This window comes from Acipenser ruthenus, chromosome 16, assembly GCF_902713425.1.
Source record: "Acipenser ruthenus chromosome 16, fAciRut3.2 maternal haplotype, whole genome shotgun sequence".
NCBI classification, from domain to species: Eukaryota; Metazoa; Chordata; class Actinopteri; order Acipenseriformes; family Acipenseridae; genus Acipenser; species Acipenser ruthenus.
The window spans coordinates 24,709,898-24,724,389 of NC_081204.1; positions in this window are offsets into that span (position 1 = coordinate 24,709,898).

Consider the following 14,492-nt stretch of genomic DNA (forward strand, 5'->3'; position numbering starts at 1 on the left):
AAATTGTCAAAAAAGGCAAATTAATGATTGTCTAATTTAATTTATGACTTTAATAGGCCATGCATGCAGTTCATTAAAAATAGCAAGAGAAAAGGAACACACAGCCACAAATGGTAAAGTGCATGAGACTTTTTAGAAGTTGTTTAAGATGCCTAATTAAAGCACAAAACGGTCTAACATTTTCACACAAGTTCCTGTTGTTTCTATATCACTCTAATAAATGTGCACACTACTGTGTATATATAGTCTGGAATCTATATATGCATTTATTCGCCTTGGAGAATCACAACATTCAAAATGACACAGTGTTGCTAAACAGGTGCAGAGCTTGGTCTAAGGAAAGCCAAATGCAGGTGTTTCTTTCAGGATTGCACACACACAGTGTACTGCATTAAAGCTCACAGAAAACAGTGTCACTCACAAGGTTTGCCACTACTTATTCTCTTAACTACAGTATGCATGGAGTACGGGTTCATGGAGTCATTATGTTTCATCATGAATTACTGTACATATAGTTTAACTTTACTGAGCAAACATATTAGCATTTAACTATAAATATATTTAACTATAAACTTTAAATATATGCACAAGACTTGTGGGAGTAATGTCATTTTATTGTAAAGAAGTACAATTTAACACATTTCACGGCACACCAAAATAAAATACCATTGCTGCTTACAAGAAATGATTTCGTAAATGCCACAGGTAGCACTTTAAAAGTCATAAATTAAAATATGTTTACATGGTATTACAACAGATAATGCAATATCGGTTGAATAATATATTATGTATTTTAATGCCTTGGGTGCTTTATGGTTAAATATATTTACACAGTTGTTATATACCAAGTTTCTGAAGTGATAATGCTACATAACTCTGTGATTGTAGAGATCATGTGATATTTTACACATAGGTTTATGATATTATAAAGGGGATGTAATTAGTATGTTACTCTACTGGTAATAATAGTATATAGCAATGATAGTAGAGATAATGTATTGATAGGAAGAAAAAGAAGAATAACAAAGGGTATGTATAGAACAATATGTTTCAAAATGAATGTTTGTACATAATACAGTAAATGTATAATACACTGTAAAAATGGATATAAGTTTTAACAACTGAAAAGCATATAGATGGATTGAAGATAGGTTCACATTACTGATCACTGTAAGTGCTCCAGACTAACTCATGCATTTACAATATCAAGGTACCACAGTGTTAAAATGTTTACAATTTGACATGCCAATGCTATCTCAATAATACGACACACTGGCAATCCCTTGGGCTATTACTCTAAGTTAGTTATCACCAGAAATAAAATCAACCTTTACTAGATTTCTCTGAAAAGGATTAAACACAGAATACACCTTGAAAGATAGCCAAAGCTCTGTTAATTACTTTTTTTATTAGAGATTTTGTATATATTTTTGTATTGTTATTGAAGCGATTCCTTCCGTGACTGTTATTTTTAAGAGTTGTTCTACGACAAACAAAGATATGAGTGGCGAGCTGAAAGTGATTTAAATTCTTGTTCTTTGCTGATGTTCTTCAGAGAATGTATTCAACTGCATATCTCAAAAGGAATTACTAAAAAAAACAGTTCATTGGTGTGGACTAAGCATACTTAAACACTTTGCATTGGTACATTGACCGTGAGTGCCCCTTGACTCTGAGTTTGAGCCCTGCTTACACTTCTGATGAGATGGGGCTTCATGGGGGGTCTTTTACAGGAGTAGGACTATAAGGTAGATTCCCTGGCCCAGAGCAGAAAAACCTAGACACAGACCATCTTAAAAAAAAACAAAAAACAATATTAAGGACTGATGCATTTGGCAGCTTATAATGGGACCATTACAACCCCCATGCTGTTTGAGGATGTTTCTTGTTGTTGTTTCTCTGGATACTTGAATGGGAAACTGCTGGCAGCAGGGAAGAGCCTGCCCTGGTCAAGCCAGAACATTTTGTTGAACCAGTGATAGGCACTGACAAGCAAACACTGCTCAAGGGACAATGTCTAGTGGGTCCACTCCAATATCCTTCAGCAGGTGCCAGTTTTAGGAAATAGTACAGGATATTTCCTATAAGGATACTAAATGACACTCCACGGTAATTAAACGGTATTGCAAATTTGTGTTCATTAAAGTGTTAGAAAAAAATAAAGACTGGTATCAGCCTTAATTTCGTCTTATTTAGGGAATACAGCATAAACATATTGATGAACTGATGCTGACATTCACACAGGGGAAGGCATGTTCAAGGATACCTCTACTGTCTGCATTATTAATTACCTTAATAATAGCAACATTATACAAATAGTATAATGCTTACTAAAAGTTTCAACAACAGGGGTCAATTACATCAACATCAACTTGCTTATGTACTGCTGAATACACAAAAGAAAAAATTTGCAGTCGCCTGGTGGCAGGGGATATGTCACCCGAGCAATCAGGAATGGGTTCATTCCACCATTACTCCACACTTTAAAAATCCAGTCATTCACCCCTGCTCCCCCTGGAGGTGTTTGTATCCCACCTCTGGTCAGCTGTCAGGAATAAAACCAGAGGCAACGTATTAGGAAGATATTTGTTAAATAACGAGGGGAATTGCATCATTCAATTCTGCTTGATTTTATACTTAAAACCAATACTTCTAAATCTTGCAAATATTTTAAATAAATAAAACAAATGTGAACATGTAGTAATGCATCATGTAGTTTGGGTATCACAGTCCAGAAGCTACCAATATGCCCCTAGCCACTGAACAGAACAGGCGTAGAGCAGTGGTATAGCATGGTAAATGAAGCATGTTGAATCACAGAAAAGAACAGTACGACAAAGAAGACCAGCTTGGTTAATATCCTATTACAGTGTGTGGGTTTTGCATAGTTCTTTCAACCATAGGGGCTGGTCCTAAAAGCTGAATTACATCACCCAGAGTGCACAGGGAACAAGCTGTGGAAACAGGAATTTGGTCACCCAGTAACTACTGTGTGTGTGTGTGTGTGTGTGTGTGTGTGTGTGTGTTTATTTACAACATTAAGATGGAGAAGAGAGAGTGCTTATAGTTTAGATTTTATTGCATTCTTAGGATTTCTGATCCATTTATTCAGTATCCAGAAAACATCTATATATATATATATATATATATATATATATATATATATATATATGTGTGTGTGATGTCCCAATCAAGAATAGCATGGCTATCTGAAGAAACTGAACTCAAATGCTTTGTAGGTAAGGATTCAGAACTCACCCTTTTTTTGCTCAATTCTTTAATATGATTAGCTTGTGCAGAGTGTGCAGAGTATCGAGTATAAACATATATCCATAACAAGTAAGGTAATTACTGTGCTTAATAACTATTTGCATTATTGCTAAAGCATAGTTGTGTCCTTGGAAGTTTAACTCATTAACTGCCATACGCTATATTTTTCCCCCTTTTAAGATCTAAAAATGTATTGATTTGTTTTACACCAACTACTCTCTTTAATGAACACCTAAAGTAACTAGAATTGTAAAAAGTGATGAACCTGTGTACACCGCTTCATGAAGTTAATCACTGTCATTCTCCATTTCTTTTGTTATCAGTCATGGGTGTGACAAACATATCTCATTGGTAAAAAAAAAAAAATCATCTTTTGTGAAACATTTGCAGATAATTTCCTCTACAATTCTATAAAATGTGTATATTAAAAGAGGGCTTTCCAAATACAAATCAAGCTAAATTTCCCTCACTAACTATGATAAAAAATATAACAGTTTTGCACATTAGCACTGTCTTTCAGATCAGACCACCCCCCATGTTACATTTATTCTCAGCTGTCACAACTTATAAATGCTGTCAAGTTCTTTCATCAAACACAGCAGTCAAAAATTGACAAACACATACCAGTTTCAGGGCCATTTTTATAATATTACTAGGTTCCGGATTCATTTTGTAGTGCTACATTTCAGATTCCCCTCCTGGGAGGGTATGATAGAAAAATGATTATGTTTTTGTTATACTCATTAAAAATGCATAGACAGTCAAATACATCTACTCTGGAAAGTTCTTAATGATGATATTTTGAAATAACAACATAAATATCTTCTCCAGCTCAGCTCCGCTCTTTTGAATGACTGTATGCAGTCTAGCAGTGAGTACGGGTAGAAGGAGAGAGCGTTTCAACCATTAGGAGTGTAACGTAAGATGAGCTCTGGATGTGGAGACCTTTCCAATGGGTGAAGGAATTAAGTACTGATAACAATGTATTATTCTAACAGGTCCTGATTTACCCTGCAGGCTCAAATAAAAATAACAAAGATGCAGCAGTTGTGCCTCCAGTTATTCATCCACTGTCCTATCTAGCTCCATAGCCAGCCTGCTATCTTCAAGGACCCATCTCTCAAGTGTGATCGTCTCTCTCCCGCTACCCGGACCAAGGGGAACATTTTCATTACAATAGGTTCAAATTTTATGAAATTTGATTTAGATACAAACTATAAAAAAATGTGTAATATTACATGTGGACTCTTTTCAACAATAAGGGCTTCCTCTGTTTATCAAGATTTATTTAATGAAGTGTTACTATTCAAATGATATATAACACCCTTAAATGTATAGTCACTTTAACGGCATGGCTCCGGTCCTTAGGAAGTAGAATGCCTTGATTTCAGTGTACATAATGCGTGATGTAACAAGCTCAGGAAGACAGGCATTGGCAGAGAGAAATCAGGACATATAAAGCAATATTGCTGTTGACAGCAATTGACTGACAGGCTAATTGACTGACATGCTAATTCTCTTTTATAGCATTTTCTTACTGATTTCAATTATTATTTTTTTTACCTGTTTTTTGTGCATACTTTTACAAGGTAAGTTTGTGTGCCGTCTTTTGTTACACGTTCTAGACTTCTAATACAAGACTTTGGGAAGACTTGGAGAATGTTAACCAAGTTGGCCAAGCTCTAGACAGATATGAGCGATGTTAGGCTATTTTGCATGCTCAAATCTGACCAAGGCTGCAATGTTTTTTATATGGTCACCAGGGTTTTATTTTATTGAACTTGGCAATCGACCAAAGCTGAAATTAATCTCATTAGAATTTTCACTGACATCAGTAAGAAAAATCTGTTCAGCCAATAGCAAGATAATTCAATCAGCAACTGCTTCTCCACTGACCGGGCTGTTGCACCCAAGGTATAATAGTGTTATGTTGTCCACTCTAGCTTACTTACACACATTATTTAATTTTACCAGCTTGGCAAAGAACCAATTAATTTATACAAGAACTGCAACTGAAAAAAATTGCGTCATTGATAATAGCTTTAAAGTCTTCAATATACCCACAAGCTAGATTCCAGAGATACATTAACCCCGTTCCTGACCTGAAATGTCTTTGATTTTCTCTTCAGTTTCTCTGAGTGAGCAATTGTTCAGTCTTTTTGTATTGTATTTTTGGTATCTTTCTTTACATTTTTGGTACTTTGTGTTGCAAATGTAAGGGAGTGTGAGTGAGTGCCAGCAACAGTCAGGCATGGTAGGTGAAATACTCAATTTAAATGTATTGTTTTATATTTACAGTACTTACTGTACTATGTTTTAATAATGAGCCAATTGAAACACAATGGATATACTGTATATGTTTAAAAAAGGAATTCGTATCACCTATATCTGAGTCCTTCACACCATGATTAACAAAAGTATGTACTGTAATGTTAGAATCCATATGCTTCTGTGTTTATATTATTGATAAACAGTCATCTTTCATGCTTTGAACATGGACAAACATGGACATTTCTGACATTTAAGTAGGATAATTCCTAAGAAAAAGTATAATCAGTAGACATTCCCTCTATTTAAGCATGCATATAGCTTAGTATTATTATTATTATTATTAAGCTAACATATTGCAACAAATCATTGGAGCTAATCTCTTAACTAAAAAGTTGTGAACTTCCTCTATAAATATCCATTTATTTATTATCTATTAAAAAATCACTTTCCACACATTAACTCAGTTTCACTCTACTTAAAAAAATATATATTCTGATTTAACACTAGAATCGCTGTGGTTATACTCATCATATCAAACATCTGCACAGCTGAAACACTGCATTTAAATGAACAATTAAATATAAAAGGGTTTATTTTCTAACTTACCACATATAAAGCACTACTTCAAAAAATGAAAAACTATAAGAAATTAAAGGTTTCAAAAGAAACTAGTGTGTAAACAGGTGTATGTACATACAAAACTGTAAACATGAAAGTAGTTTTTAATTTAAAATGAAAGTATCATATGTTTTCTCTGCATGTGTCACTCTGTGTAGCACTGAATCCAGGCTGAGCTGCTTCACTGTGGCTAGCTTCAAGATGAAATCTCTCCTACTGATATTTTCCCCAGTGCATTCCAATTAATGTGTGCCAGGTCCAGTAGAGATAACGTCGGGCTTGTACATAAAAATAAAATAGAATAGTGTAGGTTATATTCAAAATAAAAACATGCATTGTAAAAGGCAGTCAGGAACAGGGGATTTTAACTTTTTATTTTTGTTATTTTGCCTTTCAAACGCTATCAGGGTATTTTTTTTTATTATTATTATTATTATTATTATTATTATTATTATTATTATTATTTGTTTATTTAGCAGATGCCTTTATCCAAGGCGACTTACAGAGACTAGGGTGTGTGAACTATGCATCAGCTGCAGAGTCACTTACAATTATGTCTCACCCGAAAGACGGAGCACAAGGATGTTAAGTGGGATTTGAACCAGGGACCTCCTAGTTACAAGCCCTTTTCTTTAACCACTGGACCACAGCCTCCTATTTAGTACATGTATTTAGGAAAAGTCAAGAATGGACACTCCGGTAAAGGTGCTCCATGTGGAGTGCAGGGGTGGTAGCAGTGAGCTGAGCCTAACATACAATTGGATATTTCATATTTTCACACACGCAGAGTAACTTAAATTTTAAAAGTGAAAACCGTCAAAATGACTGCTGTGGCGGTTCTAGCGTTAAAGTAAAAATGAAAGATGTTCAGCACAAAAAGGCATCCGTAGCACGGCTTCTAAAGCCAATACAAGGTAGGAAATTCATTTTTAAAACCTTGGTTAGGACTTAAACCATACATACATTAAGTAAATCATAAGTTGTGCTTTACCAAAGGTTATATTCAAGATGCATTTTAAAAAAGGCAAAAACTTTCCTGTGTGTTGCAAAAGGTCACTGTGGTGGGTTATGGGAGGAAGTGATGTGACACAGAAGTGATGGAGACAGGAAGCACGTAGTTGGGTTTGGATTTTTATTTATAACTCCCACAAAAAAAAAAACCACAAAGGCCCGAGCAGAGGGTTCCAACACAATTGCAGCAAAAGAAACTGCCTCTGTTACCAGCTATGGTAAGCAGAGGCTTGAAATGAAAAACAAATAGTCCAAACAAAAGAGAAACACTGCCACAGGGTTTTTCAGTGATCCACACCACAGCAGGTGGCTCGGGCTCCCTCTTCAAAACAACAGGACAAGTAATTCCTGCAGCTTCCCAGGATCTCAGGGGAAAGTCCGGACTCGAAGGCAGCCGGTCTGGGAATCCTCAGTCTGAATATAAAAAAAACAAACAAAAGAACAAAACTCACAGAGCTCACGCAGCACAACTGTCTCAGTCCAGGATAGGGAGTCTAAATGGCAGAACCCCACAGCCTAAATAGTGCCAAGCCCTGCCCCTACAATCAGTGCACTGCCCCACCTCAGCCAATCGTCGAGCGCAGCACAGCTGATTGCAATAATAGGGCTCAACCATGAGGTCCTGCCCCAAGTTAAGATGGCCGCCCCCACTGTGGCTTCTGCCCCACCATGACTCAGCCATTCTCCTGTGTCTCGGTCCTTCCTGCACAGCGCTGCCAGTAGTCGGGAGGGCAAATTACAAGAGGGACTCCTTTCACTCCTGTCACAGTCACCTTTGAAACCAGAGGCAGACTGGCTTTGGCCACAGCAGGTGGGTATTTGATTTAACTGATGACAAGAAGCAATGTAATGAATAATGAGGTGTCAAAGATGACAACCTTCTGACAGCACTCGTTGAGTAGTGATTAATGAGTGACATAGATACAGCCCAAAATTAAATAATGCAAATCCAGCACTGTGATAATGATGCTAAAATTGATCAGTAATTGGTAGCAGAGCATAACAAGAGGAACCATCAGTTGTAAACAAGTCATTTGCTGTAAAATACACATTTGTCAGACTCAGGCTGGAATCAATTTAATGATGTTAAGTATGCATGCTACTTTTGAAGTATTAAAAAAAAAAACAGTTAGTTTGACTGGAACTGCAGCTGTTGCAATAGAACTGACTGATCAGCAACTTAGATTTTTTTCAATTTTTATGTGTAAATATCTGGATCACGATGGACATGTTTTTTTTTTTTAGTTCACAGGTAATGAGTTTGCAATGCAGACTTCCACATATCCACAATTCCAAAGGGCATCTTTGAAGAAAAAAATATATATATATATTTAAAAGTTTTGTAAAATACATTGTTGCAAAAAACACACAAACCACATTGCAAGTGCTATCTTATAAAGCAGAACTGATAGGAATGAGGGATTAATCCAATTCCACATGGACATTCGGGTTTGTACTACTATACACTACATCAGGAATATGTTCTTAAGAACATAAGAACATTTACAAATGAGAGGAGGCCATTCGGCCCATCTAAGCTCGTCTAACTCATTACATTATTAAATTAAACTGTAAAGTGAAACATGATATGATTCATGGGGCCCCTTTAACAAAAGAAACACGGACTATCCTTTGAAGGGACAATAGATCTAGAAGGCCAAATAAAACAAACATCCTTTTCCAGACTTAAAAATCTAAAATGGGGATACACTACAGGGATTTGGGAATATAAAAGTAATTTTACATTCTTCATACACAAACATGCATGCACACATTCTAACACAGAATGGACAAGGCATAGGCTATTTGCATAGCAAAGGGTTTTAAAAAAATCCAAACTGACTGCCCTGTCACAAAAGGTCTAAAATATATTCTATGCAATGAACATAGTGATTTTGGTTATTATGCAAAATAGATGATTCAGACATTGGTATAAAATCTTGGCTATCGTTCCTGCATTATCGGTAAAACCACTGATGGTCTTATAGTAAGTTCCCAAACACGTTTATAGAATATTTTACAGAAAGTAACCTTGTAAAAAATGTCTGCTGTTGAACTGTTGATGGTCCCTTGATTCAGCGGCATTCCTCCCACAAAGAGTGAGTGCTTCACTCAGCTTCTTTCCGTTGAGTTTTTGGGTAGGAGCCAGGGTTTTGATCTCCCAATACGTGTTTCCAACTTTTGAAGCAGAAAAGCAGTGCAAAGAAAAAAATAAATCTATTTTCAACAACCCTCACAGTTTGTAATGGATGTGAACATATATAAGACAGTATATGTCATTATGTGCAAAATAATAAATCTCACTTACTATTTACTAAAACCATAACGGTCTTTTAGCTATTCTTAACAGCCCTGTCACATATGCATATGCACGTAATTAAGCATTCTAGTTATTTAATTACCTTATGCCAAAAATTGTTATTTAGACTTGTAAGAATATAAATCAAGCAGACAAACGAGAGTGAGGAAAGCGCTCGTCAAAACGTAACTGGTCTAAGAAGACAAACAGGCTTGCAAATTGGAGTTATTGTACAGTAAACAGTAGGGCCCAACTGACCATCGCCCTCTTTAAAATCAGTTTGATACCAGGAGGCAAAATATTGCATTTTAATCAGTAAATAGGAACATTCACCATTAAAAAAATGTTTTGCCTGCTGTTCCAAATATAATATTTTTGAATACTTGATTTTAATTATGATTTTTCATATTGTATGTTTCTGTTTTAATCCATTATTAGTATGGACATTTGGTGCCAATGACAATTAACTTGAAACACTAAAGTTTGGTTGTATGTTGTTGGCTTATCACTAAAATGAAAAATATTAATAATCTGGCTCATGCAACATGCTGTTAAATGCATCAAGCTGCATATTTTAAACATAACCCTCAACCCATATGTGAAGCTGTATATTACAGATGGTAAAATGATTCCAGCTGGGAATTGCAAGCTCAGGAGCACAGAGTTAAAGATTAGTGACAGGAATAAAGTTTGGATAAGAGCACTGTTTGATGACTACATCTGTCATCTCACTTTGTTCATGGCTGTAACTAAATGCAGATTGCCAAAAATACAAAATAAATCAGTTCACAGTAAGTTAGTTATCAACCAGTGTACTATAACCATCTCGAGTTCCACTACAGAAACCAGCTAGTTGTTCCAAAAAAAAGAAGAAAACAAAAACTCTAGCCCATTGAATGTCAGACAGCCCTTACGAAATTAAGATACCACCACAATAGCACCTGTTCTATCTTTTAGTACTTAGGGGGGCGTGCTCGGGGAGCTAGCACGCACCTCACAAAGTGTCTGCTCCACAGCTCGAGGCGACTGCAATGCCATGGCTACACAGACAGGCGCAGAGCGAAATCTTGATTTGTTTACATTGAGGGGGAAAGCATCCACTCCAGAGGAAAATAACTACTACACAAAACACTTCCACTCGTGAGGGCATTGCCCAGCCGGGTCCGACGGAAGAGGATGGAGTTGCTGGGAGGATGTCGGGCTTGAGTAGGTCAGTTTAGGGGATTTGTGTGGCAAACTTTTATTTTTAGCTTTGTTTCCTTTTCCTTATTAAATCTGGCACTAGGATTACCATTGTTGGTACTTGTGGCAATGCGCCCCGCCCCTGTGTGCATTTATGTGTTGTATGTTACGTGCGTGTGTAAATGTTGGTGTATAGATTGGTACACGGGATATAAACGGGTCTGTGTTTCACGTGTATTTAAAAAGTGTAGATTTGTATTTAGGCACGAGGAGAGCACAAATCACTTCACGTGCTGGTTAAATGTAATATGTGAGCACGGGGTTGCACAGAATTAATTCACGTGCTGGGATTCAAGTGAATAATTAATTAGTAATTGAATCCCAGCACAATAGTATATATAGACGCACATTTCTTGCACTCAGGGTTGGTGTTCGGTGAGTGGAGAACGGGTTAGGAGACGGAGGGTATTATAAAGTAAAATAATAGTAAAAGAAGCTCACCGTGTTTGTCTGTGTAGTTCGTTTTGTTTGTCTGTTTATTTTGGCTCAAGTGCCGTGTCCTGTTTTGTGTTCTGTTTGTTAAACCTTTTTATTTATTTGTTATTAAACGCTGAGTGCAACCATCGCACTCAGTTTCTCTCATCATCACCGTCTGTCTGTGTGTTTCTCTCTCTGGTCTGAGTTCCTCCCTGCAGCCGTCTTTGTCACAGTACTCTAGTGTCGGCACCTGTGTTGTTTATTAAATCAGCGTGCCTGTGTGGCTAGTCAACAACCACTGCTCTGTGTCTGACTCCTTATTATTCAGTGACGACCCACGCAGGTAACATCCCCCTGTTACATATGATGTCAGAAGTGGGTGTCACTGGTCCTGCTGAGTCAAGGCAAGATAGGAAAAGAGCAGTTGGCTGCCATGATGCATAGTCAGAAGAACCAGCTGACGACCAGCAGCCACCGGCGTGGACGAGACGATGATGAGGAGCTACTGTCCTGACAGCCGCTGACGATTTGAAATGGGGCAGACCAACAGAGCCCCAACCCCACCCATAGGCACATCCGGAGCCTCGACCCGTGCTCCCAGACACCTGATCTTGGTGTCTGGACCTCCCATCGCTGGGCCTCAGTCCCAAGTCGCAGCATCACCTGGCATGGTTGTTAGCCCAGACTATTGTTATGCTCTCCCTGGTGAATCAGATGTCACGGCACTGTTGCCAAGGCTGTCACCCGGTCACCAGCTTTTTGGTTTAAATTCTCTGGTGAGTTCTAAAAATACATTCCAGCTTTGGAGAGAGTTCAGACAAGAGCAACTAGACGAATCCCTGGGCTAAAGGGTGTGAGTTATGAAGACAGGTTGGCAGAACTAGACCTTAGCCTGGGAAATAGCAGGACAGAAGCTAGGAGGCATTATCACACAGATTGTTGGGTGCATGGAATGGGTTGCCAAGCCATGGTGTTGTTGCTGATTCATTGAGAGAACCATCTGGATGTAGTTCTGGGAACAATTAACTATAAGAAACCAAATGGCCATCAAAAGTCCAAATAGCCTTCTCTTGTTTGTAACTTTTTCTGTGTTTTTATGTTTTTCAGAGACCAGTTTACACTTGCACATGCTACAAACTCCACAAATATAGTTCTCGCAGTGAGACCAACTACGAAAATGTAACTCTTATAGCATGTGCAGGGGCCAACAGTGACCCACTCACATAAAAAAACCTTTGTCTAAGGTCAGGATACCCTTAAATAGGTTTCACTGGCTGGTGTCAACTGCTCGAGGTTGTAGAATGGGCACATTTGTTTCACTGGTAGGTCAGTTCAGTGGTTGGCAGCAAACACTGTATTGCAGTTTTGTATACACTCAGTATGGTTATCTATATAGATGAGACCTTTGTCCAGTTTAAGGTATCTCAATTGTTTGGTTGCTTTGTGTTAAATAACTAGGGAGTGTTGGTTGTTTGATGTCACTCCGTAGAGGCAGAAGTGAAATGGGAAGGCAGCACAGTGAAAAAAGGAGAACGTATGTGACTGTGAAGCAAGAACTGTGCTGGACTGCTCTAAATAAAACCTGCATCAAAGCTACAGGGAGAGATTAGGGATTATTCCAAATAAACTTGCTGCCGCTCTTGGCATGTGAACTATTCTGTTGTTGGTGCGTGTGTGTGTGTGTGTGTGTGTGTGTGTGTGTTTGTGTGTGTGTGTTATTAAATGGCTTCCTTGGGCAAATCCCCAACTATTACAATATTCTAGTTATCAGGAAATAAACAGTAAACCAGACAAGAAATGTAAAACGCAAAATAAAAAAATAAAAAAGCAAAATTCTTGGGTTTTGCAGAAATGAGAACTATTTTTTTTACAGTATTACAACCATCTATTTTTCAGATGTATTTTTCCAGACTTTTTTTTCCTCATACTGTAGTTGACTATTAGTTTATGCCTGATTAGTGGTCTATAACGTAGAACGTATTCAACGTATTCAAATGTCACATTACATTGTGCATCCTGAAGAGCAGAAGATAAGCAAAGGTGGGTGACTTTAACACTGAAAGGTCAAAGAGACATGTAGTGAAGATTGAAAAGTAGACATTATTTCTAAACTTTATTACAAAAAACAAAAACTAAAAAAGCAAATCTAGATCATTATAATACCCTACAGTAGTCCACACTGTCCTAATTTTACTTGACAAACCACGTATTAGACAGCAATGCCTAAATATAATCACCCCGCCCCTCCCTCCTTTGTAATAAAATAAATAAATAAATATAGAGCAGATTCTCAATATATAATAATGACAGCAAGATTGAAGAAAGCTGTCTCTTTTTACAGACTTTTTTTGTACCACTGCGAGTCTTCTAAAGAAATAATACATCAGATACACGGTAAAATAAAAGTTTAAAAAATAAATAAAATCTTCTCATTTCTATTTCTGACATGTCATATTCATATTCTCTTTTTTGTATTTTTACTTTACAATACAGCAAATGGCATTGCTTGTTGTGACCTGTATCTGTCAGCATTAAATCATTCAATAACATTCTTTCTTCTGTTCTCTCCAACATCTGGTTTCGGAGTCTGTGAGAAAGACTGGTTGGGATTACATTTTAAACTAGAGCAGTCATGCACATGGATGGCTTGCTGTCACTTTGGCTTTTCCACAACACTGGACCTGATAACAAAATTCGAAAACCTATATATTCTTAGTGTTTATTATCTCATAATACAGTGCACTGTTTCTGCCCTCAGCAAGCATATTTTATCTTTTGGATTTCTAAGCAAGCTTCAACAAGGTGGGATTTCTGTAATGAGATGACTGAGGGTGTCCACCTGTAATTCCTTCCAACCTGAAACAGTGCGTTTGGTAAAGATTTGCAATGAAAAATCTCTGACAAATTCACTGTTTGGAGGGGGGAGGGGGGGGGGGGGGCTGAGGATTACTGCTGCACATCCCTTGCGGTTATTTTTATACTGGCCTCATAATAAAAAAATGGCTCAGGCTTACCCAGAGATAGCTCCAAAGGTAAAATATGTTTGTCACTTTCCTTAAAAATGTCATGCAATCGTAGTAAATGCAAATAGTGTCAACCCAGACAGGTGACAGTAAAAACTAATGAAAGACAATATGTTTTTTTTTTTTTTTTTTTTTTTTTTTTTTTTTAAGGAAGCTTCAATAAGCTTTAGAAAATAATGTCTTTAAATATAATGCATTTTATGTTACCAACTTTAATAATTGCAGTGTGTTTTAAACAATTATCCCTGAAATACCTTCGTATGAATATTCCATTTTCTAATGCTAACTGGTTTTATTTATTTGGAATATAAGTGGCCCCACCTTTTACACAATTGTCTTAT